Source organism: Macaca nemestrina, chromosome 7 (genome assembly GCF_043159975.1).
Source record: "Macaca nemestrina isolate mMacNem1 chromosome 7, mMacNem.hap1, whole genome shotgun sequence".
NCBI classification, from domain to species: Eukaryota; Metazoa; Chordata; class Mammalia; order Primates; family Cercopithecidae; genus Macaca; species Macaca nemestrina.
The window spans coordinates 26833549-26851213 of NC_092131.1; the positions used below are offsets into that span (position 1 = coordinate 26833549).

General features: G+C 35.9%; 1 protein-coding gene across 2 annotated transcripts in view; it reads right to left on the bottom strand.

Moving 5' to 3' along the window:
• The window catches only part of LOC105467648 (thyroid stimulating hormone receptor), a 181973-nt gene that overhangs the window by 79180 nt on the left and 85128 nt on the right, over positions 1–17665 (bottom strand). The window lies entirely within an intron of this gene.

The following is a 17665-nucleotide window of genomic DNA, read 5'->3' on the forward strand; positions in this document are numbered from 1 at the left end:
CATGGAGTTGCTATGAAGATGTAATAAATTATTATTAGAAGCACTTATAACAATGTTAGGAACATAGTGAACACTAGATGTTTTAAACATATAAATCAGTTCACCAATTTCTTGATGATGAGAAATACAACTGTCACATAGATCTGAATATTCGTGATGGTATGACCAATTTTTCTTTTCAGCAGACTATTTTAGGGAACCATGAAATATTCAGAAGTTTGCCTGAAGATCATGAAATCAATCAAAACAGGAGATGGACCCATTTTTTAAAATGTTCTCAGGCTAAGAGAGCATAGTATTGTTGTTTTACACAAGAAATGACCTTGCCTTAAGGTCTGAACACTGATTTAAGTTTCCTTTCTCCTGGACATGGACTGGTTGGGAATTTCCAGAGTTCTCATCTCTGACTCCACTTTTCCTTTGCATTTATTGCTGATCAATCTCCTGCCTGATGGATGTTTTTTTCACATTGTAGAGTGTTATTCTGTTTCCCTTAAGAGATTTTATATGTCTTTATTATGATCCGTTGTATGTTACTTTAAAAATTTACTTGATTTCATTTGTTTCTAAGTTCTTAGGGAGAATTATAGTGCACCTTCAATATTATTGGGAGTATTTTATTGTAAACTGTGTTACTCTGTTTTCATACTGCTTTGAAGAAATACCTGAGACTGGGTAATTGATTCACAGTTCTGCATGGCTTGGGGGGCCTCTGGAAATACAATCATGGCAGAAGGTGGCAGAAGGCGAAGGGCAAGCAAACACCTTCTTCATGGCAGCAGGAGAGAGAGAACAAAGGGTGAACTGCCAAATACTTTAAAAACCATCCGCTCCTGTGAGAACTCACTATCCTAATAACAGCATGGGGGAAACCGTCCCCATGATCCAATCACCTCACACCAGATCTCTCCTTTGACATGTGGGGATTACAATTCAAGGTGAGATTTGGGTAGGGACACAGAACCAAACCTAGCCTTGGACTGCCATTTAATACGTGTAGTGCTTTTACTTGGTATGTAAATAAAAGAAAAAAATTTAAATGTATCTCTTTGCTCTTCCTCACCCCTCACAGAACCATTTGGGCTTTGAGGAGCACTGTTTAATACCTATATGATTTTCAAACATTATTATTTTATGGATGAATAATCTGAAGAGAGGATGAGTGACTCAAATTCATTTAATAAAGTAATACTAGCCAATTTTCCTGCAAGCTTTTCATTATAAAGTACACATAGATATGGTATTCTAAAACTACATAGCCATAGATAGATTCCTTCCTTTGCTATGCAGTTGTGATCCAGAAGCATTTCAGGAACCAACACACATTTAGTAGACCACATATATTGAGTGCCTACCATGTTCCAGGCATTATGCAGAGTGCTGGGGTTGCTATGGTAAAGAGTCAAAGCTTCTGCCTGCCTGAAGCTGAGACCAATGTGGGAGCCAAACTTTGTTTTAAAATCTCACTTTAATAACTATATGCTATGAAGAAATAATACAAGACCTATGTGAGTACAGTGCATCCTCACTTAATGTCCTGGTTAGGTTCTTGGAAACTACAACTTTTAAGAAAATGATGTATAACAAAACCAATTTTATGACAGGATAATGGATATAAACAAGAGTTAAATTCCAATGGCATATTTCTGGTCACAAAAACATCACCAAACTTCTAAATAAAGACCAAAACACTTATACTATTAAACATTGAAATAAATGTGAACTATATATACATTTAAGAAAGAAAAATAAAAACAAGATAATTATTTACTCAATTTTCGGTGAATCGGAGAGTGAGGGCAATCCTAGTGGTGGTAGATTCAATCAAAGAATACATGTTTGCAAAATGAACATTGTCAGAAGCACCTCCTACCACCACGCAGTTCAGAAACAAACCACAAATACAGTGAGCTCACTAAGCACTTTCATACTGCATTGTTTATTGTATGATTATCACGTACTTAAAAAGTTTTTATTTTACAATAACTTGTATTTATTCATTCATTCATTTTCCAACCTGCTTAATTCCAGCTCAGGGTCACTGGTGGCCAGAGCCCATCCTGGCAACTTGGAACAAAGTAGGAACCAGCCTTTGACATCATTCTATTACAGGATACACTCGCACATACACCCCTGCACTCATCATTCTATTACAGGATACACTCGCACATATACCCCTGCACTCATCAGATTGAGACCATTTAGACATGCCAATGAACCTAGCATGCCCATCTTTGGGATGTGGAAGGAAACCGTATTAACAATAAGAGAAGAAAGCCCATTTAGATATAGGAAGAATGTGTGAACTTCCCACGGACAGTGATCCCGGCCAGGAATCAATGTTTCTTTTTTCATCAACATTATAACAAAATGACCTTACTGGAAGATCTGCTGTATATGAGAAGTCCCCTTGAAAAAACTGAATTCAGCTGAGACCTGAAGACTTCTGTTTATGACAGAGTCTAAAGGATATTACAACTTCAGTGAAGGAAGTAGGGTGATGAGTTGAAAGTCAGGGCTTTCTTAACCTCAACTGAAAAAGGGATAATAATATCCATCCTCCTCATTTATTGTTACGAAGAGAGAGCAAGGTAGATATAAAAGCGAACTATCTACTGCAAAGTCCTGAGTGAATGTCAGGAATTATAATATATGGGGTCTTAGCTACAATGTTGTCCATAAACATAGCAGGCATTCAGTTAATACTTCTACATAAAAGCCAATGAACAGGCCAGGCGCGGTGGCTCACACCTGTAATCCTAGCTCTTTGGGAGGCTGAGGCGGGTGGATCATGAGGTCAGGAGATCAAGCCCATCCTGGCTAACACGGTGAAACTTCAGGAGATCAAGCCCATCCTGGCTAACACGGTGAAACTTCATCTCTACTAAAAATACAAAAAATTAGCCCGGCACCTGTAGTCCCAGCTACTTGGGAGGCTGAGGCAGGAGAATGGCGCGAACCCGGGAGGCGGAGGTTGCAGTGAGCCGAGATGGCACCACTGCACTCTGGCCTGGGCGACAGAGCGAGACTCTGTTTCAAAAAAAAAAAAAAAAAAAAGGCCAATGAAACATATGTCATCTGTCCAGTGTTCTGGAAAGCAGCTGTCCTTACAATTGGCAATGTGGGCTTTGGCACAGGGTAACTCTTTTTCTTGGTTCTCACATGCCTTTTGGCAGTTCATAAATTCACCATCTATCATTAAAATTTCATAGTGTTGTCAGTGAATTTTATTCAAGAAGAAAAGACTTAATTGTCTTAAGGCATTTTCAACCCAGTCAGAACAATGGGCTAGACATTCAAAAATAGTATGTATGTATTTATCACCTATATATTCTACTCAGACACATGGAATACCATAGTCAAACATTTTGGGGGAGGGATGTGTGTGTGTGTGTGTGTGTGTGTGTGTCTGTGTGTGTGTATTTGTGCCAGTTGTTTGTGCTGTTGTTTAGGAGAAAAAAATAATTTTGTTTGAAAAATGGCCAAAGAGTGAGTTCTTCCCATTCTTAATTTGCATTTCAGGTGTCAACACTCTTGCATTAATTTTCCTTTCAGTATGTGTTTCAATTATTATACATTGATTTAAAACCACATATTTTCTACCCACCATGCCTGTTTCTTTCCTTCATTTATGTAGATCCAAATTTCTATTTTCTTTTTGTCTTGAAGAACTTCCTTTAATGTGTTTTGTTTTTAGTACAGGTCTGGTGGAAATGACTTTGCTCAACTTTTGCTTATCTGAGAAAGTATTTTTACTTTTAATATGGGAAGATACTTTTACTGGATATACCATTCTATGTAGGCAGGTTTTTTCCAATATTTTAATGATGTTATTCTGTTGTATTCCAGCCTGTGAAGTTTCTGACAATAAGCCTGTTCCCCTTTTAACCTTCATTCCTTTGTAGGTAATGTGTATTTTTTTAATCTGGCTACTTTTAAGATACTCTCTTTATCACTCATTTTCAGCAATTTGATTATGATATGTCCTGGTATCATTTTCTTTATATTTATTTTTCCTGAGATTCATAGAGAGGTTTTTGGATTTATGGGGTTAGAGTTTTTATCAAATTTGGAAAATATAAGATTATTGTTGCATTAAAATTTTTCTTTATTTTTTTTTCTCTCTCATTTCCTTCTGGAACTCCAATTATGTATAAGATAGATCACAAGATAGATCACTTGATATTGTCATGTGGATCATTGATGCACTCAATTTTTTCTGTTTTTTTATTTTTATTTTTTTTCCTCTCTGGGCTTAATTTGGATAGTTTCTATTGCTAAGTCTTTAAGTTCTAATTTTTTCCTCTTCTGTAGTATTCAATGACATTAATCTCATCCAGTTTATTTTTCATTTTCTATATTTTTAATTTTAGAAGTTCCTTTTAGATCTTCTTTATGTCTTCCATTTTTCTCATTATGATTATGCATTCTTTTATTTTTTTGAGGTTGTTTAGAAGACTTATAATAGATGTTTTAATGTCATTTCTTGTTAATTACATCATCTTTGTCATTCTGGGTCTGCTGCTACTAACTCATTTTTCTCTTTGTTCTGGATCATATTCCCTGACTATGGAAGTAAAAACATGGTCACAAATTTCCCTCTTTGGGAATCTGGGCTGACTTTGATTATCTGCTTGATTATAGAATGTGGTAGAAGTGTGTTCTGAAATTTTGAGGTTACATTAGAGGAAGCCTTGCAGCTTTCATCTGAGTCTCTTGGAATACTCTCTCTACTTTTATATTTCACAGTAAATACGTAGCTATAGGTAACCAAAATACCCAGTATATGTCTGATATTATTTAGGTAGGAATTTTATATTTTTGTAATTACCCTGTGGGTTTCTAGCTTCCATAATTATTCAGTAAACGTGAAATTGATTTGAATTTATGTTTTCATTGAAACAGCAGTGATGACGAAAAAAAACCAAGTGGGAGGTGAATGATGAGAACACATGGACATGTGAGGGGGAATGACATACACTGGGGCCTGTTGCGGGCCATGGAAGGGAGAGCATCAGGAAGAATAGCTAATGGATGCTGGACTTAATACCTAGCTGCTGACAGGTTGATAGGTGCAGCAAACCACCATGGCACCCATTTACCTATGTAACAAACCTGAACATTCTACACCTGTATCCCCAAATTTAAAATAAATAAAAATTCTTTCATTGAAGAAAAGCCCAGGATCAGATGGGTCTTTTCTTGTTAATTTTTTTCCTCTCTGGGCTTAATTTTGGATAGTTTATATTGCTAAGTGTTTAAGTTCTAATTTAATTCCCGTTCATCTTTTAACCTTCATTCCTTTGTATGTAATGTGTATTTTTTTAATCTGGCTCCTTTTTTTTTTTTTTTTTTTGAGACAGAGTCTCGCTCTGCAGCCCAGGCTGGAGTGCAGTGGCGCGATCTCGACCTCGGCTCACGGCAAGCTCCGCCTCCCGGGTTCACGCCATTCTCCTGCCTCAGCCTCCTGAGTAGCTGGGACTACAGGCACCTGCCACTGCGCCTGGCCAATTTTTTTTTTTTTTTTTTTTGGATTTTTAGTAGAGACGGGGTTTCACCGTGGTCTTGATCTCCTGACCTCATGATCCGCCCGCCTCGGCCTCCCAAAGTGCTTTTAAGATACTCTCTTTATCACTCATTTTCAGCAATTTGATTATGATATATCCTGGTATCATTTTCTTTATATTTATTCTTTTTGAGATTCATCCAGAGGTTTTTGGATTTATGGGGTTAGAGTTTTTATCAAATTTGGAAAATACATGATTATTGTTGCATTAAAAATTTGTTTTAATTCTACCAAATGTATAACAAACTAATACCCATCTTCCCGAAGTATTTTTAAAAATCGAAGAGGTGGCAATTATCCCTAATGCATTGTACAAGGCCAACATTACTCTGTTACCAAAATCAGACATGGACACAAGCCCAGTTCTTTTTTCATCTTTTAGCTCCCACTTATAAGTGTGAACGTGTGGTATTTGGTTTTCTGTTCCTGCATCAATTTGATGAGGATAATACCTTCCAACTGCATCCATGTCCCTGCAAATGATATGATCTCGTTCCTTTTTATGGCTGCATGGTATTCCATGGTGTATATGTACCACATTTTCTTTATTCAGTCTGTCATTGATGGGCATTTAGGTTGATTCCATGTCTTTGCTATTGTGAATAGTGCTGTAGTGAACATAACGTGTGCATATCTTTATAATAGAATGATTTGTACTATTTTGGGTATATGCTAAGTAATGGGATTGCTGGGTCAAATAGTGTTTCTGCCTCAACATCTTTGAGGAATCACCACACTATCTTCCACAATAGTTGAACTAACTTACACTCCCACCAACAGTGTATAGTATTCTTTTTTTTTTCTCTGCAATCTCGCCAGCATCTGTTGCTTTTTGACTTTTTAGTAATTGCCATTCTGAACTGGTGTAAGATAGTATCTCATTGTGGGGTTGTTTTTTGAGACAGAGTCCAACTCTGTCGCCCAGGCTGGAGTGCAGTGGCGTGATCTCGGCTCACTGCAACCTCCTTCTCCCGGGTTCAAGCAATTCTCCTGCCTCAGCCTCCTGAGTAGCTGGGATTACAGGCATGTGCCACCACGCCCGGCTAATTTTTTGTATATTTAGTAGAGAAGGGGTTTCACCGTATTAGCCAGGATGGTCTTGATCTCCTGTCCTCATGATGCGCCCACCTCAGCCTCCCAAAGTGTTGGGATTACAGGCTGAGCCACTGTGCCCGGCCTCATTGTGGTTTTGATTTGGATTTTTCTAATCATCAGTGATATTGAGCCTTTTTTCTTATGATTGTTGGCCCCATGTATGTCTTCTTTTATGAAGTGTCCATTCCTGTCCTTTGCCCACTTTTTAATGGGGTTGTTTGTTTTTTGTAAATTTAAGTTCCTTGTAGATTCTGGATATTAGACCTTTGTCAGATGAATAGATTCCAAAAATTTTCTCCCATTCTGTTGGTAGTCTATTCACTCTGATGATAGTTTCTTTTGCTGTGCAGAAGCTCTTTACTTTAATTAGATCCCATTTGTCAATTTTTGCTTTTGTTGTAATTGCTTTCGGTGTTTTTGTCATGAAATCTTTGCCTATGTGTACGTCCTGAATGGTATTGCCTAGATTTTCTTCTAGGATTTTTAGTTTGGGATTTTACATTTCGGTCTTTACTCCATCTTGAGTTAATTTTTGTATATGGTGTAAGGAAGGGGTCCAGTTTCAATTTTTTGCATATGGCTAGCCAGGACTCTCAGCACCATTTATTAAATAGGGAATCATTTCTCCCTTGCTTGTTTTTGTCAAGTTTGTTGAAGATCAGATGGTTGTTAAGTGTGTGGTCTTATTTCCAAGTTCTTTTTTCTATTCCATTGGTCTACATGTCTGTTCTTGTCCCAGTACCATGCTATTTTCAGTAAAGTAGCCTCATAATGTAGTTTGAAATTGGGTAGCGTAATGCCTCCAGCTTTGTTCTTTTTGCTTAGGATTGTCGGCTATTTGGGACCTGTTTGATTTAATATTAATTTTAAAATAGTTTTTACTAATTCTGTGTAGCATGTCAATGGTAGTTTAATGGGAATAGCACTGAATCTATAAATTACTCTGGGCAGTATGACCATTTTCACAATATTGATTCTTTCTATCCATAAGCATGGAATGTTTTTCCATTTGTTTGTGTCCTCTATGATTTCTTTGAGCAGTGGTTTGTAGTTGTCCTTGTAGAGACTTTACACCTCCCTGGTTAGGTGTATTCTTAGGTATTTTATTCTTTTGTAGCAGATATGAATGGGAGTTCATCCATGATTTGGCTCTCTGCTTGCCTGTTGTTTGTATCCAGGAATGCTAGTGATTTTTGAACATTGATTTTCTATCCTGAGAATTTGCTGAAATTGCTTATCAGCTTAAGAAGCTTTTTGGCTGAAACTATGGGGTTTTCTAGATATAGAATCATGCTATCTACAAAGATAATTTGACTTCCTCTCTTTGTATCTAAATACTCTTTTTTTCTTTCTCTTGCCTGATTGCCTTTGCCAGAACTTCCAATACTATGTTGAACAGGAGTGGTGAGTCCTTGTCTTGTATCAGTTTTCAAGGGGAATACTTCCAGTTTTTGCCTATTCAGTATGATATTGGCTGTGGGTTTGTCATATATGGCTCTTATGTTTGTTTTGTTTTTTTACTAACGCATTGTAATTGTACATATTTATCAGGTACAGGGTGAAGTTTCAGTACATGTGTACTTGTGTAATGACCAAATCAGGGCATTTAGCATACCAATCACCTTATACATTTATCATTTCTTTGTTGTGAGAACATTGAAAACGCTCTATGCTAGCTATTTTAAAATATACAATGCAATATCATCAACTATAGTCACCCGACTGTACAACAAAACACAGAACTTATTTCTCCTATCTAACTGTAACTGTACCCGTTGACTAATCTCTCCCCATCCTCCTCTTATCCCTACACTCTTCTGCCTCTGGTCACCACTTCCCTACACTCTACTTCTATGAGATCAACTTTTTTAGATTTCACATATGAGTAAGATCATACACTATTTGTTTTTCTGTTCCTGTCTTATTTCACTTAACGTAACATCCTCTAGATTAATCCATATTACCCTAAATGACAAGATTTCCTTCTTTTTTATGGCCAAATAGCATTCCATTGTGTATATTTGTGACATTTTCTTTATTTGTCTCTTGATGAACACTTAGACTGATTCCATATCTTGGCTATTATGAATAGTGCTGCAATAAACATGAGAGTGCAGATATCTTTTTGACATACTGATTTCATTTCCTTTGAATATATACACAACAGTGAGCTTGCTGGATCACATGATAATTCTAGTTTTAATTTTTTGAGGAAACTTCATACTGTTCTTCATAATGGCTGTCCTAATTTACCACCAAAAGTGTATGAGAGTTCTCTTTTCTCCACATCTCTACTAGCATTTGTCATTTTTTGGTCTTTTGAGAAAACCCATTCTAATTGGGGCAAGGTGCTATCTCATTGTGACTTTTATTTCTTTTTCTCTGATGATCAGTGATGTTAAGCATATTTTCATATACCTGTCGGCCATTTCAGAAATGTTTATTTAGGTCTTTTGCTCATTTTTAAATCAGGTTACAGTCATGCATCACTTAAGGGTTGGAATACATTCTGAAAAATGCATTGTAACGCAATGTTGTTATTGTGTGAACATCACAGAATGTACTTACACAGACCTAGACTGTATAGCTAGCTTATTGCTCCTAGGCTAGAAATCTGTATAGTATATTACTGTACTATAATACTGTAGACAATTGTAACATGATGGTAAATATCTGTGTATCTAAGCATATCTAACCATAGAAAAGGCACAAAAAATACAATATTGTGATCTTATTGAATCACTTTTATATACGCTATCATTGACCAAAATTTTTCTTTAACTTTTATTTTAAGTTCAGGGGTACAAGTGCAGGCTTGTCCCATAGGTAAACTTGGGTCTTGGGGGTTTGTTGTGCAGATTATTTCTTCACCCAGTTATTAGGCCTAATATCCATTAGTTGTTTTTCCTGATCCTCTCCCTCCTCCCACCTTGCACCCTTCAATAGGCCCCAGTGTGTTTTGTTCCCCTTGGTGTGTCCATGTGTTCTCATCCTTTAGTTCCCACTTATAACTGAGGACATGCTGTCTTTGGTTTTCTGTTCCTGCATTAGTTTGCTAAGGATAATGGTCCCTAGCTCCATCCATGTCCCTGCAAAGGACATGATCTTGTTGTTTTTTATGGCTGTATAGTATTCCATGGTGTATATTTACCACATTTTCTTTATCCATTCTATCATTGATGAACATTTAGGTCGATTCCATATCTTTGCTATTGTGAATAGTGCTGCGATGAACATATGTGTGCCGTGTCTTTATAAGAGAATAATTTATATTACTTTGGGTATATACCCAGTAATGGGATTGCTGGGTTGAATAGTATTTCTGTCTTTAGGTCTTTGAGGAATCGCCACATCTTCTTCCACAATGGCTGAACTTATTTACACTCCCACCAACAGTATGAAAGCTTTCCTTTTTCTCTACAACCTCACCAGCATCTGTTATTTTTTTTTTACTTTTTAATAATAGCTATTCTGACTGGTCTGAGATGGTATCTCATTGTGATTTTAATTTCCATTTCTTTAATGCTCAGTAATGTTGAGCCTTTTTTCATATGATCATTGATTGGCTGGATGTATCTTATTTTGAGAGGTTTCTGTCCATGTCCTTTGCCCACTTTTTAATGAGGTTGTTTATTTTCTTGTATATTTGTTTAAGTTCCTTATAGATGCTGGATATTAGACCTTTGTCAGATACATAATTTGCAAAAATTTTCTCCCATTCTGTAGGTTGTCTGTTTACTCTGTTGATAGTTACTTTTGCTGTGCTGAAGGTCTTTAGTTTACTTAGATCCCATTTATCATTGACCAAAATGTTATATGGAACATGACTGTATTTGTTTTTTTGCTATTGAGTTGTTTAGGTTTCTTTTGTATTCTGTATATTAACCCTTTATCAGATGTATACTTTGCAAATATTTTCTCCCATTCTGTATGTCGTCTCTTCACTTTGTTAACTAGTTTGATATAATCCCATTTATCAATTTTTGCCTTTGTTGCCTATGCTTTTCAGATGTTATAAAAAAAATCTTTGCCTAGGTCAACGTCATGAAGGGATTTCCCTATGTTTTTTTCTAGTAATTTTATTGTTTGGGTTGATTTAAGCTTCTAGTCAATATTGATTTGATCTTTGTATATGATGAGAGATGGGGTCTAGTTTCATTCTTCTACATGTGGATATCCAGTTTTCCCAGAACCATTTTTTGAAGAGACTATTCTTTCCCCAATATGTATTCATGGCATGTTTTTTGAAAATCAATTGGCTTTAAGTGCCTGGATTTATTTCTGTGTTCTCTCTTCTGTTCCATTGGTCTGTGTGTCTATTTTAATGCCAGTACCATGCTATTTTGGTTACCATAGCTTTGTAGTTTATCTTGAAGTCAGCTAGTATGATGCCTTCAGCTTTGTTCTTTTTACTCAAAATTGCTTTGGCTATTCAAGATGTTTTGTGGTTTCATATGAATTTAGGATTTTTTTCTATTTCTTTGAAAAAATGTCATTGGAACTTTGATAAGGATTTCATTGAATCTGTAGATCCTTTGGGAGTAGTGCAGATATTTTAATATTAATTCTTCTAATCAATGAATGCAAGATATCTTTATCAATTTACTTGTGTCCTCTTCAATTTCATCATCAACATTTTATCATTTCCATTGTAGAAATTTTTCACCTTCTTGGTTAAATTTGTTCCTAAGTATCTTTTTTCTTGTAACTGTTGTAAATGGGATTGCTTTTTTGGTTTATTTTTTAGATAGTTTGTTATTGGCACATAAAACTGCTACTGATTTTTGTATGTTGATTTTGTATCCTACCACTTTACTAATTTTGTTTATTAGTTCTAATAGTTTTATGGTGGAGTCTTTAGGGTTTTTTATATATAAAAATATGGTATATGAAAACAGGGACAGTTTGAGTTCCTGCTTTTCCATTTGGATAGCGTTTATTTCTTTCTCTTGCCTAATTGCTCTGGGTAGGACTTTAAGTATTATGTTGAATGAAAGTGTTGAAAGTGGGCAAGCAGCTTGTCTTGTTCCAGATCTTAGAGGAGAAGCTTTCAACTTCTCCTTGTTCAGTATGATGTTAGCTGTGGAATTATCATATTTGGCCTTTATCGTGTTAAGGTGTGTTCCTTCTATACGTAATTTGTTGAGAGATTTTATCCTGAAGGAATTTTAAATTTTATCAAATGCTTTTTTTTGCATCCATTTTGTCATTGATTCTATTAATGTGATGTATCATGCTTATTGATTTGCATATGATGAATCATCCTTCCATCTCTCAGTTGATCATGGTGAACTCTCTTTTTAATTCGCTGTTGAATTTGGTTTGCTTGTATTTTGTTGAGGATTTTTGCACCTATATTCATCAGGGAGATGGCCTGTAGTTTTCTTTCTTTGTTGTGCCCTTATCTTGTTTTTGTATCAAGGTAATGCTGGCCTCATAGAATGAATTTAGATGAATTATCTCCTCTTCAGCTTTTTGGAATACTTTCAAAAGAATTGGTATTAATTATTCTTTAAATATTCAGTAGAATTCAGCAATGAAGCCATCAGGTCCCATGCTTTTCCGTGATCAGAAATTTTTATTATGGATTGAATCTTGTTATTCATTATTGGTCTGTTCACATTTTCTATTATCAATTTTGGTAGGTTGTATGTGTCCAGGTTATATGTTATCCATTTCTTCTAGATTTTCTAATTTGTTGTTCATAATTGTCTCTTATGATTCTCTGTATTTCTGTGGTATCAGGTGTAATGTCTTCTTTTTAATCTCTGCTTTTATTTATTTGTGTCTTATCTCTTTTTTCTTCATCTAGCTAAAGGTTTCTCAATTTACTTTATCTTTTTAAAAATAATTCTTTGTTTCATTGATGTTTTGTATTTTTTAGTCTCTGTTTCACTTATTTCTGCTCTGATCTTTATTATTCCCTTCATTCTTAATTTTAAATTTAGCTTGTTCTCGTTTTTTCTTTCTTTAGTTCCTTGAGTTACAATGTCAGGTTGTTTATTTGATATCTTTCTCTTTTTTTGATGTAGGCATTTATTGCTATAAACTTCCCTCTTAGAACGCTGTTGCTGTATCCCATAGATTGAGTGTGTTGTGTTTCCATTTTCATTTGTTTCAAGAAATTTTAAATTTTCATTTTAAATGTTTTGATTGGTCAATTGGTTGTTCCAGGAGCATGTTGTTTAATTTCCATGTATTTGTACAATTTCCAAAATTCTTCCTGTTATCAATTCCTTTTTTTTTATTATTATTCTTTAAGTTCTAGGGTACATGTGCACAACGTGCAGGTTTGTTACATATGTATACTTGTGCCATGTTGGTGTGCTGCACTCATCAACTCGTGAGCACCCATCAACTCGTCATTTACATCAGGTATAACTCCCAATGCCATCCCTTCCCCCTCCCCACTCCTCATAATAGGCCCCGGTGTGTGATGTTCCCCTACCAGAGTCCAAGTCCTGTTATCAATTTCTAATTATATTCCATTGTGATCAGAAAAATAATATGTTTTTGATTTTTAAAAATTTGTTGAGACATGTTTTGCGGCCTAACATATAATCTATCCTGGAGAAAATTCAATGTACTTTTGAGAAAAATGTGTATTCTGTAGGTTGCTGGTGGGTGAAATGTTCTGCAAATGTCTGTTAGGTCCATTTGGTCTAGAGGGCAGTACAATCCAGTGGGTTTTTTTTGCTGATTTTCTGTTTGGATGATCTATCTATTGCTGAAAGTAGGGTGTTGAAGTCTCCTACTATTATTCTATTGCAGTCTGTATCACTCTTTAGATGCTTTATATATGCTCCAGTGTTGGGTGCATATCTATTTAGAATTGTTATAATTGGTTGCTAATTGACCCCTTTATTACAGATTTACCTTTTTTGTCTTCCCTTTCAATTTTTGACTTATCTGTTATCTAAGTATAGCTACTCTTGTAGTCTTTTGGTTTCCATTTGCATTGAATATCATTTTTCATCCCTTTGCTTTCAGTCTATGTGTGTCCTTATACGTAAAGTAAATCTTTTGTAGGTAACATATAGTTGAGTTTTGTTTTCTACCCATTCGGCCACTCTATATCTTTTAATTGGAAAATTTAATTCATTTACATTCAAGGTTATTACTGATAGGTAAGAACTTACTCTTGACATTTTGTTAAATTATTTTCTGGTTGTTTTGTATTTCCTTTGTTCCTTTTTCCCTCTCTTATAGTTTACCTGTGTGGTTTGGTGATTTTTTTTTTTTTTTTGTAGTGATAATCTTTGATTTTTTTTGTCCTTTTCATTGTGTATCTGCTGTAATTTTTTTGTGTGTGTGTGGTTACCATGGGGCTTACATTTTAAAAACTGTGTAGTTATAATAGACAATTTAAGTGATAATAACTTAACTTTGGCTGCATACAAATATTCTAGACTTACTTTCTACCCCTCAAATTTGTTTATTTTTTATTTTTAAATTTTTTTTTTTTGAGACAGAGTCTTGCTTTTTTACCCAGGCTAGAGTGCAATGGTGCAATCTTGGCTCATTGCAACCTCCGCCTCCCAGGTTCAAGCAATTCTCCTGCCTCAGCCTCCTGAATACTTGGGACTGCCGGCACGCACCACCACAACCAGCTAATTTTTGTATTGTTAGTAGAGATGGGGTTTCGCCATTTTGGCCAGGTTGGTCTCAAACTCCTGACCTCAGGTGATCCCCCAGCCTCAGCCTCCCAAAGTTTTGGGATTATAGGCATGAGCCACTGCACCTGGCCTCCTCCACCAAATTTATAACTTTGTTGCTTACTTTGTATCTTTTCATATTGTGTATGTATTTTAACAACTTGTTGTAGCCATAGTAATCATTGACCATTTTAGCTTTTAATCTTCAAACCAGACAACTGAACGTTTATATACCACCATTACAGTAATGGAGTATTCTAAATTTGATAATAAATTTACTTCTACCACTGAGATTATACTTTCATTTTTTTTATGCTAGTAATTATTTTCCTAATACATCCGGTTGAAGCACTCTCTCTAGCATTTCTTATATGGTTGGTCTAGCAGTGATGGATTCCCTCAGCTCTATCTTGCCTAGAAACACTATTTCTTCTTCATTTCTGAAGTATAAATTTGCTGGGTATAGTATTCTAGGTAGACAGTCCCCCCCTCCCCCCACCCCACCTCACCTCACCTCTTTAAGCACTTTGAATTTATTATTTGGTTCTCTCTTGGCCTGCACGGTTTTTGCTGAGAAATCTGCTGATAGTCTAGTGGGGATTCCCTTGTATGTAACTTGATTCTCTTCTCTCACTGCTTTTGGAATTCTGTCTTTAACTTTTGAGGATTTGACTATAATGTGTTTTGGAGAGAACCTCTTTGGGTTGAATCTGTTTGGGGTCCTTTGTGCTTCACGGAGCTGGATGTACATATCTGTCCAAAGACTTGGGAAGTTTTTAACTATTTTTTTTAAGTAACCTTTCTGTGTCTCTCTTCATCTTTTGTCCTATGGAAATCCCATAATGCAAATATTTGTTTGCTTAGTTGGTATCCCAGAAGTCCAACTGGCTTTGGTTGTTTTTTTCATTCTTTCTTCTTTTTGATCTCTGACTAGGTTATTTGAAAAGACCTGCCTTTAAGTTCACAAATTTTTGTCTTCTGCTTAATTTAGTCTGCTGTTGAAGCTCTGAATTGTATTTCTTCATTTTGTTAAATTTTTCAGTTCCAAAATTTCTGTTTCATTCTTTTTATTTTTATTATTTTTGTTTTTTTTGACAGTGCCACAAAGGCTCTCCATTTATCTGAATGAAGATGCCAATAAAGGACTTTTACTGTGGGTTTGTTTGCTGCATTCAAATTACACAATGTAAGGGGTAAAGTGTACAACACATAAAACCCCCAGCATCAAACAAACAAGCAAAACAAAACACCGGCACTACACATTTCCTCTAAATTCACAGTACAACGGCCAGTTATGGAAATGATGTGGTAGGGAATAAACAATGGCATATTTTCTTCACATCAGTCATTAATATTTATTCCCCTATGAAGTTCATTGTTCTAATTTCCATCATTCAAAGGGGAAGTTCTATCCTTGAGGACACCCAAAAGTATGCTATTACATGGCAGCATCGGCAGCATCCTCAGCACTGGAAGAAAAAGCCACACAGCTCGTTCTCTGCACAAAGTTGCTGCTCCATAAATAATATAACAATAGAATCATTTCACCATTATCACGTCTCCTGCAAGGGTCACCACATGCCTTGTCCAATGAGGTCCTGAGGTCCTGAGGTCAGTAGAGTCATAGCTGAGCAGAGCATGGGCATTTCTAAGTAGGAAGGCATGACAGTATGAGAGAAGTTTCCAGCATTGCAACCTTTTGCAGTTCACACAACACTTCAGATAAACTAGGTATAGTTACCCAGAAGAAATAGAGTTCAATTCTTATAGCTGCTTCTTGCTCAATCACTACTTTTCAGGGCTGCTTCAATTCTTAAACTCCAAGAAGCTACGGAGGAGAAAAATGACTCTCATCTGTAGGATTTGAGATTCCAACCTTTCATTCACTTGGCAGATGGATCCTGAAAGCTGCTAGGTGTCAGGCTTTGCACCCTCCCTGTTTTTGAGAATTGGTCCAAAGGCTTTAGTAAGAGTAAGTTGGGAGCTTAAGCACATATATTTGCTTAACTTTATTTAACATTTTTCTTTTTTAAACCATAGATTCAGATCTGACTATACAATTGCACATATCTGAGTATTTTTTTTTCTTCTGGAGTTACAAAGCCTTCATCTGGGGTGGTGTAGGAATGAAAGAAATTGCAAAAAGGCAAATTATTATATTTTCATTAGAAATTTAACTTTAGTCCTGTTTCTATCATAGGACAATTTTCACAAACACCAAAATGATTCTACAAAAAGCTATTTCTGGTCTTTCTGCTTCAGCAAGTGGTAAAACTTCCACAAAATTTTAATCAGTAGAAAACCATGTAACAAGCATGTGTTTTTAACATGAAGCTATGACTAATTATTCGAGAATATTACTTTCGGTTAAACTTCATGCAAAAGAACAAGAAGAAAAAAATATGAGAAAACAGACCCTTTTTCTGCTTAAATTCACAAATGGCAGAATCATAGTTGGCTGGAACAGAAACAGCAGGGCCCTTCAGAAACTTCAGAGATTTTTAAAATGAGTTCTCACTATTTTGCCTGGGCTGGTGTCAAACTCCTGGGCTCAAGCGATCCTTCTGCTCCAGCCTCTCAAGTAGATGGGACTACACAGCATGTGCCGCTGTAACCCACTTAGATCTTCTGATTAAGCTATCAATAAAGGCTAAGAGCACTCAGTCATAAAATCCTTGAATAGACTTCTCATTCTCAGTGTTTCTCTCAATTCAAGGTAGCATGATGTCAACCCTGAAGTTGTTCCTGAAGATAAAGAGAGGGCAGATGACCAAGGCTAGAGCATGACCCATAACATGGCAAAGTGAATGTGTATAAAGTATAAGGCAGCAGCTGTCTACCTCTGGTGGGCATCAGAAATACTTGCGTACCTTTCTAAACATATGAGGGCTTGGACTTTACTCCCTGCTTCCAAAGATGAAGCTCCAGGCAGATAGGTCTTGCCAAACTTTAGTCAGCAATTGTGATGTGTGCCACAGAGAACTAACTATTGGTACAATGTTTCTGCCAGTCGTATGCACAACCTTTATTTTGCAAAACTGGAGATTATTTATCAATGGTGCATTTTACAAGATCACCACTGTAAGAATTCCTTTCTTTGTCTACCCTAGCTGCAGATTACTCACAACAGGCATGCATAAATGTCAATTCTCTTTATAACCTAAGTTAGAATTTTAAATGAGCTTTTACTTTTCACACTTTGCTTCTTTTATGTGGTAGAGCTAGACTGTACTTTTTGACTTCTTGATTGTAGCTAGTTTCACTGAAAATTCTTCTGGTTTTTGTGTGCTGCTAATCTCTTGTTTTAAAGATAAAGAGAATTGTACACTTTTTTTTTTTCAGAAAAAGA